Genomic DNA, 15,211 nt, shown 5'->3' on the forward strand with positions numbered 1-15,211 from the left:
TATGTAAGCAAAATAACTACCAAAAATAAGACTAGTATTTAAACAAAACTATATCTTTTTGAATATTTTTTCAAGATTTAAAATAGCTACAAAATATTAATGAAACTATATTTTTTTTTGTAATTTTCGTTTTAAATATTAAGATAAAATATGAGGTAATATTTTTGTATTTTTCAAAGTTAAAATGACTATAAAACCTTAATAGAACTATATTTTATTTATTTTTTGTAATTTTCAAAATTATATAAAGTACAAAAATAAAGTGCAATTTTTGTATTTTTCAAATTTATGAGAGATACATAAACTAAAATTTATATATATATTTTTTGAAATTTTTCTTTTTGCAACGAAATAAAGTAAAAATAGTTAAAATGGCTATACTAGTCCTAAATTAGATATTTAAGCTTAAGAACGTAAAAATTCCCGGGGAGGGTCAAAAATCACGTGCTTACAAGGACTGCTGATCAGAATACTGCATCTGAGGACTACGGCTACCTGAAGCACCGTGAGAAACCTGAAGTGCTGATTGAAAAGGCCTAGGAGGATGACCTCTACCATATGAATCCTTACCTCCAAACGAGGTACCACTGAATCGGCCTGAATGACGTGGCCTCTTGTCCGACCCATGACCACCTCCGTATAATAGAACCATCTCAACTCTCCAGGCCACATTGGCCGCCTCTTGGAAAGAAATCTCACTCCCAGCCATCCTAGCCATCTGAAGACGAATTGGATGAATAAGTCCATCAATGAACCTCCTCACCCTCTCTCTCTCAGTGGGAAGTATGATGAGAGCATGGCGAGCCAAATCGATGAATCTGGTCTCATACTAGGTAACAGTCATGGAACCCTGCTAGAGACGCTCAAACTGCCTCCGATAGGCCTCTCTCTAAGTGATGGGGAGAAACTTCTCTAGAAATAGCTGAGTAAACTGCTCCCAAGTAAAAGCTGGCGATTCGGCTGGTCTACCCAAATAGTAATCTCTCCACCAAGTCTTAGCGGATCCAGACTAGCGAAAAGTAGCAAAATCGACCCTATTGGTCTCAACTATCCCCATGTTCCTAAGAACCTCGTTAGCTGTCTAAATAATCCTGGGGATCCTCAGTAGATGCACCGCTGAAAGTAGTAGGAAAAAGCTTGGTGAACCTATCCAACCTCTACAAGGCATCGGCGGACATAGCTGCTCCATTGCTGGTCTGAGCTAAAACATACGGCTGAACTGCTCCAACTGGCTAAACCTCTAGAGTCTGAATCTGGGGAGCTACCTGCTCCGGAGTGCGAGTAGCAGGAGTCTGGGCTCCTCCTCCAGCCCGAGAGACGGTTGGTACTACAAGAAGCAAGCTTGCTCGGGTGACACTCTCCATAAGGCCTACTAGACAGACCAAAGCATCCCAAAGAATTGGGGTAGCAAAAACCCTTCTAGGACCTGAGCTGGGCCCACCGAAACTACTGGGGCCGGAACCTCATCATCAAAGTCGACCTGAGGCTCCGCCGCTGGTGCTGCTGCTCGGGGCTGAGCTCTGCCCCTACCTCGACCTCTAGCATGGCCTCGCCCTCGCTCTCTGCCCCTCGTGGAAGTTGTTGTTGGGGGCTCGGGCTGCTAGTCAGTGGATAAGGAAGCGTGTGTTCTCGCCATCTACGAAAGAACATAGTAGAAATTCAATTAGCATTGAGAAACCAGACCGCACGACAGGAAAGAATAAATGTGAAGTTTTTCCTGACTCTGTAGCCTCTGGGGGATAAATACAGACGTCTCCGTACCGATCCCTCAGACTCTACTAAGCTTGTCTGTAAACTATGAGACCCATGTAACCTAGAGCTTTGATACCAACTTGTCATGTCCCGAATTTTACCACCCTCGGGGGTCGTGATGGCGCCTACTAATGTGAGCTAGGCAAGCTAAACCTTTAACTACTTACCTCATTATCCAATTATTTCTGGTTAACAATTATAAGGCGATAACGTGATAACAACGGAAATTCAAATTTAAGCGGAAGACAACAATAAAATATATGAAAATTGTATCTATTACAAATACTTAAGCCCTAACCACCCAAAACTTGGTGTCACAGTGTCACAGACTGTCTAAGATTGCTACATACTAAGTCTGAAGAAATAAGAGTACACTGTTTCTGAATAAAAGGAAAATGAAACATGAAATAGGGATAGAGGGAGATGTCAGGGCCTGCATACGCCTGCAGGTCTAACTTGGATCTCCGCGTGGACTGAAGGTAGCCTCCACACTACGGTCCAAAAGCTGCTCCGAGATCTGCACATAGTGTAGAGTGTAGTATCAGCACAACCGACCCCATGTGCTGGTAAGTATCTAGCCTAACCTCGGCGAAGTAGTGAGGAGGCTAGGACCAGACTACCAAATAAACCTATGCAGTTCAAATATATACAACGGAAAAGAAGTACAGAAATAACCAGACAAAATGGGAGGGGGAGCATGCTGTGGTGGAGATAACAGTTCCGAATAGAAAGACATCAAATTAACGAAAGAAACAACATAACTCGGATATCAACAAAGAATCAGAAATCAATAAATGCACGGCATCACCTTTCATGCTTTTACTCTCGTCCTCACCAAAGTAATCATATAATAAAAATGTGCACGGCATCACCCTTCATGCTTTTACTCTCTTTTCTCACCATATAATCAATATAATCAGTACGGAATGGTACATCGTGCGACACGGCATCACCATTCGTGCTTTACACTCTTTCCTCACAATAATACACAACATCACCCTTCGTGCTTTACACTATTTCCTCACAAAACAAACAATGAACGACATCACCTTTCGTGTTATAACTCTCTTCCTCACCCAAACAACAATAACAAACAATAGGGCAAGGGAATAAATGAAATTGCAATAAAGATCCCGGCAAGGGAACAACAATTCAACAAATAAATCCCGGCAAGGGAACATCATCAATAACCTCAACATCCCGGCAAGAGAGATAACGAATAAAACAACAATAGCCCGGCAAGGGAGACAACATAATGATCTCTTCTTTTTCTCACTTTTATTTCACAATTCACTTCACAACTCGAGCCAATGCTCTAGAGGTTCAATTTTTCACTTACACTTTCACAATTTGTTATACAACTTGAGTCACGCTCCTCAATGTTCATAGGTCACAATTCCTTCCACAAACTTTAAACAACAAATAGAAACCACTACTAAGGCATGAAAGATACAACGAAATCATGATAATCACAATATAAAGACACACGGGCATGCTAGATACCAACGTATAAATACTCGTCACACACGGGCTTTACCCCTTGATTCCACCACCAATTCGCTCGTAACTAGTCACAAGTTACTTAATTACATCAATAAATGCTAAATAAATCAATTTGAATGCATGAAAATGAATTTTCCAAAGTTTTATCCAAAAAGTCAAAAATCGCACCCGGGCCCACATGGTCAAAACCCGAGGTTCGAACCAAAACTCGATTACCCATTCTCCCACGAACTCAAATATATAATTTGTTTTGAAATCAGACCTCAAATCGAGGTCCAAATCCTTAATTTTTGAAAAACCTAGGTTCTACCCAAAACACCCAATTTCCCCCATAAAAATCATTGATTTTGAGTTAAAATCATGTTAAAAGATGTTAAGGAGTGAAGAAAATGAGTTAGATATCACTTACCAACGTTTTGGAGAAGAAAGGTTGTTTGAAAAATCGCCTCTTATGTTTTTGGGGTTTTGTAAAATGAAAAATAACTGAAAATCCCGTCTAAATATACTACTCTCAGATGCCCTGTGCGGACCGCACAAAATTAACTACGGCCGCATAGCCCTTCCTGTGTAATGCAGTGGCATATTTTAGTATTTTGGCCATTACTTTCTGGAAACTAGACATGAAGGGCTACAACTTTCGTTTTTGAATCATCTCAAAATTCATTGTAGGTCAAAAGATATATGTTTCCGAAGTAGGACCAGTAAACCTGTGCGGACCGCACAAAATCAACCACGGCCGCACAGTCACCAGTGCGGACAACACAAAAACTAGTGTGGACTGCACTAGCAGGTTCAGAGATTTGCACTTCTCTGAACCTCCAATAGCCATGTTTTAAGCCTAAGACACCCCGGAACCTACCCGAAACTCACCCGAGCCCTCGGGACTCCAAACCAAATGTGCATACTAACTCAAAAACATCATATGGACCTACTCGTGTGATCACATCATCAAAATAACATGCTAAATCATGAATTAAACCTTAAAACTCAACATTTTCATCAAGAACTCTCAAAATTCATAACTCTTAAATCGGAAGTCCAACTCACGTTAAATAAACTCCGTTTTCACCAAATTTCACAGTTATCTTTCAAATACTATAACGAGTTTGTACAGGGCTCCGGAACCAAAATACGGGCCCGATAACAATAGTTTCAAACATTAATTCTTTTCTTCATTTCTTAGATACTTTAGTAAAATAATTTCTTTCAAAAATTGATTTCTAAAGCTTGGGACCTCGTAAATCAATTCCGGGCATACGCCCAAGTCCTATATTTTACTGTAGACCTCCCGGAATTGTCGGAACACGGATCCGGGTCCGTTTACTCAAAATGATGACCAAAGTCAACCATAATCAAATTTTTAACTCTAAAGATTTCTATTTATCATATTTTCACATAGAAGGCTTTCCGGATATAGGTCCGGACCATGCACGTAAATCAAGGTGGGGTAAAAAGGCGGTTTTTAGGCCTTAGAACACTGAATTCACTTACAACAGAATTGATGACATAAGAAGGAAGTACCTGAGTTAGGAAAAGGAAGGAAGTTATGACATAAGAAGGAAGTACCTGAGTTAGGCCTCAGAACACTGAATTCACTTTTGGGTCATCACATTCTCCACCTCTAAAACAACCGTTCATCCTTGAACGGATATAAGAAGGAAGTACCTGAGTTAGGAAAAAGATGGGGATAGCGGCTCCACATATCAGACTAGGACTCCCAGGTCGATGCCTTAGCAGGCTGACCTCTCCACTCAACACAGACAGAAGGAAAACTGTTCGATCTCAACTGATGAACCTGCCGGTCTAGAATAGCTACCGGCTCCTCCTCATAAGACAAGTCCTTATCCAACTAGACAGCGCTGAAATCTAACACGTGGAATGGATCGCCGTGATACTTTCAAAGCATGAACACATGAAACATTGGATGCACGGCTGACAAGCTCGGCGGCAATGCAAGTCTATCAGCCACCTCTCCCACTCGATCAAGAATCTCAAACGGGCCAATGAACCTAGGGCTAAGATTGCCCTTCTTCCCAAATCTCATCACGCCCTTCATAGGCGACAGTCAAAGCAATACTCGCTCACCGACCATGAATGCCAAATCACGAACCTTGCGGTCGGCATAACTCTTTTGCCTGGACTGAGCTGTACGAAGCCTACCCTGAATGATCCTGACCTTGTCCAAGGCATCCTGAACCAGATCCGTACCAAACAACTGAGCCTCTCCCGGCTCAAACCATCCAACTGGAGACTGACATCGTCTACCATACAAAGCCTCATACGGAGCCATCTGAATACTCGACTGGTAGCTGTTGTTGTAGGCAAACTCTGCTAAAGGCAAAAACTGATCCCACGGGCCTCCAAAGTCAATAACATAAGCTCGGAGCATATCCTCCAAAATCTGAATTGTCCGCTCGGACTGCCCGTCCGTCTGAGGATGAAATGCTGTGCTCAACTCAACCTGCGTGCCTAACTCTCACTGAACTGCCTTCCAGAAGCGTGAGGTAAATTGCGCACCTCCGAAATGCTAGACACGGGCACACCATGAAGGCGAACAATCTCCCGGATATGGATCTCAGCTAACCTTTCAGAAGAATAGGAGACTGCCACAGGAATGAAATGCACTGACTTAGTCAACCTATCAACAATAACCCACACTGCATCGAACTTCCTGCGAGTCTGTGGGAGTCCATTAACGAAATCCATAGTGATCCGCTCCCACTTCCACTCGGGAAGCTCAATCCTCTGAAATGAACCACCGGGCCTCTAATGCTCGTACTTAACCTGCTGACAATTAAAACACTGAGCCACATATGCAACGATATCCTTCTTCATTCTCCGCCACCAATAATGCTACCACAAATCCTGATACATCTTTGCGGTGCCCGGATGAATAGAGTACCAGGAGCTTTGGGCCTCCTCTAAAATAAACTCTTGGATCCCATCCACATTAGGCACACAAACTCAACCCTACAATCTCAAAACTCCATCATCACCTAAGGTAACCTTGTCGGCACCTCCGCACTGCACCGTGTCTCTAAGGACACACAAATGGGGATCATCATACTGCCGATCACAGATACGCTCCAATAAAGAAGAATGAGCAACCGCGCAAGCTAACACACGACTAGGCTCAGAAAAATCCAACCTCACGAACTGATTGGCCAAAGCATGAACATCCAAAGAAAGCGGTCTCTCACCGACCAGAATATAAGCAAGACTGCCCATACAGGCTGACTTCCTACTCAAAGCATCGGCTACCAAATTGGCCTTTCCCAGATGATATAAGATGGTGATATCATAGTCCTTTAACAACTTCAACCACCTCCTCTGCCTCAAATTTAACTCCTTTTGCTTGTACAAATACTAAAGACTCTTGTGATCCGTGAACACCTCACATGCCACGCCATACAGATAATGCCTCCAAATCTTTAACGCGTGAACAATGGTTGCCAACTCCAAGTCATGAACTGGATAGTTCTTCTTATGAATCTTCAACTACCGTGAAGCATAGGCAATGACATTGCCATCCTGCATCAATACTGCACCAAGTCCAATGCGAGATGCATCACAATAGACTGTATAAGGCCCTGAGCCTGTGGGCAAAACCAACACTAGTGCCGTAGTCAGAGCCGTCTTGAGCTTCTGTAAGCTCGCCTCACACTCATACGAACATCTGAACTGGGCGCTCCTCTGGGTCAACCTGGTCATCGGGGTTGCGATAGATGAGAACCCCTCCACGAACCAATGCTAGTAGCCTGCCAATCCCAAGAAACTTTAAATCTCTGTAGCTAATGCTGGTCTAGGCCAGTTCTTGACTGCCTCAATCTTCTTCGGATCAACCTGAATACCCTCTGCTGGTACAACATGACCCAGAAATGCAACTAAACTCAACCAGAACTCGCACTTCAAGAATTTAGCATATAACTGACTATCCCTCAAGGTCTGAAGAACCACTCTAAGAAGCTGCTCGTGCTCCTCCCAACTACGGGAATATATCAAAATATCATTAATGAAGACTATCACGAACGAATTCAAGTAAGGCCTGAACACTCAGTTCATCAAATCCATAAAAGCTGTTGGGCCATTTGTCAACCCGAATGACATCACCAAGAACTCATAATGCCCGTACCGAGTACGGAAAGTTATCTTAGGGACATCAGATGCCCTAATCCTCAACTGATGGTAGCCAGATCTCAAGTCAATCTTCGAAAATACCTTGGCACCCTGTAGCTGATCAAACAAATCATCAATCCTCGGCAATGGATACTTATTCTTGATTGTAACCTTGTTCAGCTACCGGTAATCAATCCACATTTTCATCGATCCGTCCTTCTTCTTAACAAACAACATCGGCTCACCCTAAGGCGAAACACTCGGCCTAATGAAACCCTTCTCAAGCAAGTCTTGTAACTGCTCATTTAACTCTTTCAACTCAGGCGGGGCCATACGATACGACGAGATAGAAATGGGTTGTGTGCCCGGAGCCAAGTCAATGAAAAAGTCAATATCCCTATCGGGTGGTATACCCGGCAGGTCTGAAGGAAAAACCTCAGGAAACTCACGAACAATGGGCACAGAATCAATAGAAGGAACCTCAGCACTAGAATCACGAACATATGCCAAATAGGCCAAACACCCCTTCTCGACCATACGCTGAGCCTTCACATAAGAGATCACACTATGGTTAGAATAACCAGGAGTCCCTCTCCACTCTAAACGAGGTAAACCCGGCAAGGCTAAGGTCACAGTCTTGGCATGACAATTGAAGATAGCGTGGTAAGGTGATAACTAGTCCATCCCGAATATGACATCGAAATCAACCATGTCTAGAAGAAGAAAATCTACATGAGTCTCAAGACCCCCAATCACAACTATACATGAACTATGGACTCGATCTACCACAATAGAATCACCCACCAGTGTAGACACATAAATAGGAGCACTCAAAGAATAACTGGGCATGACCAGATACGTTGCAAAATAAGATGACACATACGAGTATGTAGACCCTGGATCAAATAACACTGAAGCATCTCTATCACAAACCAGAACCGTACCTATAATAATTGCATCAGAAGCCTCAGCCTCAGGCCTGGATGGAAGAGCATAATATTGGGGCTGAGCCCCACCACCCTAAACTACATCTTTGAGATGGCATGCTGCTGGCTAACCTCCACCTCTAGCGGCCTGAGCTTCACCTCTAATACCTCTACCTCCACCTCTAGCACCTCTACCCCCACCTCTAGCTGGCTAGGCAGGCTGTGGAACACCGGGTGCCTGAACCATAGCACGAGAACCCTGATGTTGAGAGCTACTCGGTGCTCGAGGGCTAAACCTAGCAATGTGACCTATATCACTACAAGTGTAGCAAGCCCTCGGCTGTTGAGACTACTGGCCCTAACAACCTGAATGACCACCCGAAAACTCTGAAGCAGCGGTGCACTGATAGGAGCTGGTGGTTCGCTATAGGACTGCTGATCAGAATACTGCATTTGAGGACTACGGCTACTTGAAGCACCGTGAGAAACCTGAAGTGCTGATTGAAAAGGCCTAGGAGGATGGCCTCTACCATATGAATCCCTACCTCCAGATGAGTTACCACTGAATTGGCCTGAATGACGTGGCCTCTTATCTGACCCATGACCACCTCCATGTAACAGAACCATCTCAACTCTTCGGGCCACATTGGCCGCTCTTGGAAAGAAATCTCACTCCCAGCCTCCCTAGCCATCTGAAGACGAATTGGATGAATAAGTCCATCAATGAACCTCCTCACCCTCTCTCTCTCTCAGTGGGAAGTATGATGAGAGCATGGATAGCCAAATTGATGAATATGGTCTCATACTAGGTAACAGTCATGGAACCCTGCTGGAGACGCTCAAACTGCCTCCGATAGGCCTCTCTCTGAGTGATGGGGAGAAAATTCTCCAGAATTAGCTGAGTAATCTGCTCCCAAGTCAAAGCTGGCGATCCGGCTGGTCTAGCCAAACAGTAATCTCTCCACCAAGTCTTAGCGGATCCAGACTAGTGAAAAGTAGTAAAATCGACCCTATTGGTCTCAACTATCCCCATGTTCCTAAGAACCTCATGATAGCTATCTAAATAATCCTGGGGATCCTCAGTAGATGCACCGATGAAAGTAGTAGGAAAAAGCTTGGTGAACCTATCCAACCTCCATAAAGCATCGACGGACATAGCTGCTCCATTGCTGGTCTGAGCTACCACATCCGGCTGAACTGCTCCAACTGGCTAAACCACTAGAGTCTGAATCTAGGGAGTTACCTGCTCCGGAGTGCGAGTAGCAGGAGTCTGGGCTCCTCCTCCAGCCCGAGAGACAGTTGGTACTACAGGAAGCAAGCCTGCTCGGGTGACACTCTCCATAAGGCCTACTAGACGGACCAGAGCATCCTGAAGAACTGGGGTAGCAATAAACCCTTCTAAGACCTGAGCTGGGCCCACCAGAACTACTAGGGCCGGAACCTCATCATCAAAGTCGACCTGAGGCTCCGCCGCTGGTGCTGCTGCTCGGGGCTGAGCTCTGCCCCTACCTCGACCTCTAGCATGGCCTCGGCCTCGCCCTCTGCCCCTCATGGAAGTTGTTGCTAGGGGCTCGGGCTGCTAGTCAGTGGATAAGGAAGCGTGTGTTCTCGCCATCTATGAAAGAACAGAGTAGAAATTCAATTAACATTGAGAAACCAGACCGCACGACAGGAGAGAATAAATGTGAAGTTTTTCCTAACTCTGTAGCCTCTGGGGGATAAATACAGACGTCTCTGTATCGATCCCTCAGACTCTACTAAGCTTATCTGTAAACTATAAGACCCATGTAACCTAGAGCTCTGATACCAACTTGTCATGACCCAGATTTTCCCACCCTCGGGGGTCGTGATGGCGCCTACTAATGTGAGCTAGGCAAGCTAAACCTTTAACTACTTACCTCATTATCCAATTATTTCTGGTTAATAATTATAAGGCGATAACGTGATAACAACGAAAATTCAAATTTAAGCGGAAGACAATAATAAAATATATGAAAATTGTATCTATTACAAATACTTAAGCCCTAACCACCCAAAACCTGGTGTTACAGTGTCACAGACTGTCTAAGATTGCTACATACTAAGTCTGAAGAAATAAGAGTACACTGTTTCTGAAAAAAAGGAAAATGAAACAGGAAATAGGGATAGAGGGAGATGCCAGGGCCTGCATACGCCTGCAAATCTACCTTGGATCTCTGCATGGACTGAAGGTAGCCTCCACACTACGGTCCAAAAGCTGTTCCGGGATTTGCACATAGTGCAGAGTGTAGTATCAGCACAGCCGACCCCATGCGCTGGTAAGTGTCTAGTCTAACCTCGGCGTAGTAGTGACGAGGCTAGGACCAGACTACCAAATAAACCTGTACAGTTAAATCATATACAGCGAAAAATAAAAGCAGATAATTACAGCTAAAGATGGGAGGGGAAAAACATGTTGTGGGGAGTAACAAATAACAACAGAATACCAAAGAGGAATGTAAAGAAACCAAAATCCAATTACTAACAAGGATAAGGAAAACAAACACAGAATTCACTTTTATTTCATATCTTGTTGCAGGCGTGCAACCCGATCCCATCTCACATATCTCGTTGCAGGCGTGCAACCCGCATCCGTTCAACTATATACAACGGAAAAGAAGTACAAAAATAACTAGACAAAATGGGAGGGGGAGCATGTTGTGGGGGAGATAACAGTTCCGAATAGAAAGACATCAAATAAACGAAAGAAACAACATAACTCGGATATCAACAAAGAATCAGAAATCAATAAATGCACGGCATCACCCTTGGTGCTTTTACTCTCGTCCTCACCAAAGCAATCATATAATAAAAATGTGCAAGACATCACCCTTCGTGCTTTTACTCTCTTTTCTCACCATATAATCAATAAAATCGGAACGGAATGGTACATCGTGCGGCATGGCATCACCCTTCGTGCTTTACACTCTTTCCTCAAAATAATACACAGCATCACCCTTCGTGCTTTACAATCTTTCCTCACAAAACAAACAATGCACGACATCACCCTTCATGCTTTAACTCTCTTCCCCACCCAAACAACAATCACAAACAATAGGGCAAGGGAATAAATGAAATTGCAATAACGATCCCGGCAAGGGAACAACAATTCAACAAATAAATCCCGGCAAGGGAACATTATCAATAACCTTAACATCCCGGCAAGGGAGATAACGAATAAATCAACAATAGCCCGGCAAGGGCGATAACATAATGATCTCTTCTCTTTCTCACTTTTACTTCACAATTCACTTTACAACTCGAGCCAATGCTCTAGAGGTTCAATTTTTCAATTACACTTTCACAATTCATTATACAACTTGAGTCACACTCCTCAATGTTCATATGTCACAATTCCTTCCACAAACTTTAAACAACAAATAAAAACCACCACTAAGGCATGAAATATACAACGAAGTCATGATAATCACAATATAAAGACTCACAGGCATGCTAGACACCAACGTATAGATACTCATCACCATGCCTATACGTTGTACTCAACAATTAACACATAACAAATAGAACTCAAATCCTAATCCCTCAAGCTAAGGTTAGACCAAACACTTACCTCGATGCCACGAACATAATTCACGATTCAATTATAGCTTTACATCTTGATTCCACCACCAATTCGCTCGTATCTTGTCACAAGTTACTTAATTACACAATAAATACTAAATGAATCAATTTGAATGCATGAAAATGAACTTTCCAAAGTTTTACCCAAAAAGTCAAAAATCATCCCCGAGACCACATGGTCAAAACCCGAGGTTCGAACCAAAACCCAATTACCCATTCCTCCACGAACTAAAATATATAATTTATTTTTAAATCGGACCTCAAATCGAGGTCCAAATCCCCAATTTTTGAAAAACCTAGGTTTTACCCAAAACACTCAATTTCCCCCATAAAAATCAATGATTTTGAGTTGAAATCATGTTAAAAGATTTTAAGGAGTGAAGAAAATGAGTTAGAAATTACTTACCAACGTTTTGGAGAAGAAAGGTTGTTTGAAAAATCACCTCTTATGTTTTTGGGGTTTTAAAAAATGAAAAATAACTGAAAATCCCGTCTAAATATACTACTCTCAGATGCCATGTGCGGACCGCACAAAATCAACTACGGCCGCACAGCCCTTCTTGTATACTACAGTGACATATTTTAGTATTTTGGCGACAAATTTCTTTACATATGTCCAAATTGTGATTTCGTTACCTTTCTGGAAACTAGACACGAAGGGCTACAACTTTCGTTTTTAAATCATCTCAAAATCCCTTGTAGGTCAAAAGATATAGGCTTCCGAAGTCGGACCAGTGAACTTGTGCGGACCGCACAAAATCAACTGTGGCCGCACAGTCACCGGTGCGGACAACACAAAAACCAGTGCGGAACGCACTAGCAGGTTCAGAGATTTGCACTTCTTTGAACCTCCAATAGCCATGTTTTAAGCCTAAGACACCCCGGAACCTACCCGAAACTCACCCGAGCCCTCGGGACTCCAAACCAAATGTGCATACTAACTCAAAAATATCATTTGGACCTACTCATTCGATCACATCATCAAAATAACATGTAAAATCATGAATTAAACCTCAAAACTCAATATTTTCATCAAGAACTCTCAAAGTTCATAACTCTTCAATCGGAAGTCCAACTCACGTCAAATAAACTCCGTTTTCACCAAATTTCTTAGTTATCTTTCAAATAATATAACAAGTTTGTATCGGGCTCCGGAACCAAAATACGGGCCCGATAACAATGGTTTCAAACATTAATTCTTTTCTTTATTTGTTAGATACTTGAGTAAAACAATTTCTTTCAAAAATTGATTTCTAAAGCTTGGGACCTCGGAATTCAATTCCGGGCATACGCCCAAGTCCCATATTTTACTGCGGACCTCCCGGGATCATCGGAACACAGATCCGGGTCCGTTTTCTTAAAATGTTGACCAAAGTCAACCATAATCAAATTTTTAACTCCAAAGATTTCTATTTATCATATTTTCACATAGAAAGATTTCCGGATATAGGTCCGGACCACGCACGTAAATCAACGTGGCGTAAAAAGAAAGTTTTAGGCCTCGGAACATTAAATTCACTTGCAACACAAGTGATGACCTTTTGGGTCATCACATTTTCTACTGATAGTGTGGTCGATGTCACGACTCTTTCTTCTTCTACTTCAGAGTTTCTCAACTTTCTTCTTCTCCTCTAATCTTCTCTCTCTAAAAATGTGAGCGAGTTCTTCTTGTAATATTTCTATATTGCGTGCATTTTATTTCAGTGTTTGTTGCTAATATCAATTTGCTTTGAATATTGAGCTAAATTTTGATGGTTACAGAATTGGTATTGCAACTATAGTTATTTTTTAGGCTGAATAAAGTCTATTTCTGTCACGACCCAAGTTCTCCCTCCGTGAATTGTCGTGACGGCACCTAGTCTCTATGACTAGGTACGCCTAACAAAACCTCAAAAAATAAATTAAAAATGCAAAACTAACAATTAACAGGAAAATATAATAAAGGAGTTTGAAATGTCGCTCGGTAATTTACAATAATAACACTTTCTCAACGGAACATAACACTCCCAAAACCCGCAATCTCATGAAATTACAAGCTATAGAAGTACGTAGTGTATCGAATCTCCAGAAAGTCTAACAACGAAGAAAATATAGGAATATTTGTAACTAAAGGAAGAATAGACATGGACTTCTAGGTCTGCGGACGCGACACTTTTTTGTGGGGGACTTATTAAAGGAAGGTTTCAACCTGGCATAAGCTAAGGTACCCCGCTCATTAGTCACTTCCCCCTTTTTAAAGAGCTAGCGTGTCTTTCAATAGAAACTATTGGCAATTACCTTAGTCATTCTCTTATCTAGTGTAGTCCCCATAGCAATGGGCCTCGGTCTAGTGAGGTTTTGCTTTTTTGGGAATCCAAATTAAATCAAGTCAAGGGGGCTTACTTTTCCTGAGGCTAATTCATCCTATTCAAATTTAGCTATGCTAATGGAAGAGGAAAAGTTCTCATATGAGATGGACCCCCAAGAGATGAGCGAGAACCCCCAATTGCTAGATATACCTCGAAGTCTCTGGATCGCCTCGCCTCACTGGAAGCATGGCTAAGAAGTAGAACCTGGATTTGCACATGAAAAACATATGCAGGAAAGGGCATAAATACACCACGGCGGTACTCAATAAATTCCAAAACTAACCTCGATCGAGTAGTGACGAGGTCAAGTCAGGGCCCTACTGGTTATATGTATAACAAGGTAAAACAATACGAAATGAGACAGTATAATTAAAATGCTAACAGTCAATAAAGAGGAAATCACAGAAAGAAGTAACTCAATACACAAAGATAGCAACAGGGGATCTCCTAGGATGACGTCCCATAGTCCCAAACATAAATGTGCAGAGGATATCCCGGGATACCGTCCCGTAGTCCAAATCGTAAATATGCAGGGGGATCTCCCGAAATACCGATCCGTAGTCCCAAAGTAAATATGCAGGGGAATTTCCCGGGATGTCGTTCCGTAGTCCCAAAATAAACACACAATAGTCTCAAGAAAGAAATCTACCGTTCTATTCAAGTTCGTATCAAGAAATAGGAAATTCTACTCTAAACATGCTACACAGAATCCAAGTAGGCAGTTAAAGCAGATAAGATAGTTACCTTAGCTAAACAAGAGGTTTCACATACTAGTTTTGTTCAATTAAAGTAAAACATAAACATTTACATAATAAAAATAGGGTTTTCAACAATTAGCACATGTACACACTCGTCACCTCACGTACACAACATTCGTATAACGACAATACCAAAATCCTAAGGGGAATTTCCCCACACAAGGTTAGGCAAGCCACTTACCTCGAACCCATCTCAAATCAATCCGAA

This window comes from Nicotiana sylvestris, chromosome 7 (genome assembly GCF_000393655.2).
Source record: "Nicotiana sylvestris chromosome 7, ASM39365v2, whole genome shotgun sequence".
NCBI classification, from domain to species: Eukaryota; Viridiplantae; Streptophyta; class Magnoliopsida; order Solanales; family Solanaceae; genus Nicotiana; species Nicotiana sylvestris.